A 2,159-nucleotide genomic window follows, 5' to 3' on the forward strand; every position below is an offset into this window, starting at 1 on the left:
GAAACCAACAAAACAAAAAAATCCTGCTGGAATATCTCCTAAACTTCGATAGAGACTCTCTATGAATATATCAAGCTCAGCATTTCATTCTGTCAAGAATTCAGGGTCCATACTAATCTCTCTTCATTCCTTTACATAATCAGAGTCGTTCCAGGCATATCCCTCAGGAAGCAGAGTCTGGTGCAGGCAGATTAAATAATTGCGAGTAACCAAAACACTTTTAAAGACAGAGGTTTGGGGTTTTTCTCACTTAAAAATGTGGCTATGTGATGTCACATTGTTTCCATAACAGCAAGAAAAGTTCCTCAATCTGCTCTGTGGTCCATACCTCAAAATTTCCACTGAGCATGAAGTACAGCCATGGTTTCCTTTTTTATTTGTTTTGTGAAAAGCCTCTTCAGCTACACCAAATTTTCTTCCTATGTGAAGACAGCTGAAAGACATTTTCCAAACCATTGAGAGAAGCCCAGAATGATAGTTACAATCAAGCATGTTTCAGAAATTTATTTGTTGTGTGACAGTCAAGAAACTAAAACAATAACTATCAGAAAGATTTCAAAAGATGTAATATTGTTCACTTTATGGGTACAAATTACTTGCTTTGATACCACTCTTGTTACCTCTAGCATATTCTATAACAAATATGCTCCCTTGTAAGTACCAATTTTATTTTATTCCTGACTTTACAAAATTTCCTTAACAGTAAGATAATGTTTTTGTTATTGTTCTTAAGTATTATGTATAAATGAATATTCTGTAGATTGAGATCTTATCATGAGACATCCTTGCAAATTCAAGATGAACAGATAAAAAAGCTCCCCCTTTGGAAAGAGTAACCGCCAGTAATGATAAATGCTGGGAGTTTTCCACCTGGGGAGCAGCTTTGCTGAAAAGAACCTAGAGACCTTGGTGGAAAGTAGTGTGCCCTAGCAGCAAAGGCCAGCACTACCTTGGCCTATATTAACAAAGACATAGTTAGTAGACTGTGAAAAGTCTTATCCTCCTGAGATTATCACTCATTTTGTCTAGAATGTGTGTTCAGTTTTTGGGTTCCCAATCCCAGAAAGTTATAGACAAATAACAGTGGAATCAGTGCAGGGACACCAAGAGGGTTGGGGACGAGCATTTGCCAGATGATGAGACACTGAAAGAAATGCATTTGTTCAGCCTGGCAAAGAGCAAACTTTGGAGGAATCAAACAGCAGTTTTGCAATACCTGTGACAGTTATCAAGAAGATAGAGTGCAATTATGTAATGTAGTCATAGAGGACAAGAGACAAGGGACACTATTTGAAACTAGACTGGTTCTGAGTAAATGTAGGAGAAACAATTTTGCCCATTTTTTTTTTTCAGTTCAGCAGTGAAACAGGTTATCCAGAAATACTGTGCAATCTGTGTCCTTGGAGGTTTTCAAGACCTGGCTACATAAAGCTGAAAATTGATGAGAATGCCTCCTAGCATCTTTGCTTGTTTTATGATGACCATGATGAAAGGTATGAAATGTGAACTTCCTTTCATTACTGAGATCACTGATGTTAAACAGAAATGGCACCTTTCACTGTCATTTCTAAATGTATGCTAGATTTCACCCTTGGCTTTGCCTTATGTGCATTATGAAATTTATCCTTAATTTATATACAGAAACTGATTCAATAGCATTATAACAAACAAAATGGAAATAAACCATTGCTACCTCTATTTAGTTTGGAAGCATTCATACTGTGAAGGTAAATGTGGGGGGAATTTCCTGACCTTTGAATATTCTATTCTTCATTTAAAGATTCTCTGAAATGTTTTGAGTTTCATTTCCTTTGTCTTCTGTAGCAATTTGCATTCAAGATTTCTCATTGTCATGGCTTCAGTAGCAAGGTCTTTAGACATCCTTATACATTACAACAGCAGAGCTTTAACTTAATAACTCAAGACTTGACAAGCTTCTAGCTTGTGGCCTTCCTACATTAACATAATACAAGTGGTTATCTGTACTTTGAGAAAAAAAAAAACTGTACTTGCACTATGAATATCACACCTGTTAATTAAAAAAGTAACAGCAGTACTTGTCAGTATCAAAGACTATGCCCACGCTCACTTCATAGTTCCACTTGGGCAGACTTTTTTGTTCTTCCTCTCTTCTCGAAATGCTGTTTCATCATTTCCCT

This window comes from Dryobates pubescens, chromosome Z, assembly GCF_014839835.1.
Source record: "Dryobates pubescens isolate bDryPub1 chromosome Z, bDryPub1.pri, whole genome shotgun sequence".
In the NCBI taxonomy this organism is placed as follows: domain Eukaryota; kingdom Metazoa; phylum Chordata; class Aves; order Piciformes; family Picidae; genus Dryobates; species Dryobates pubescens.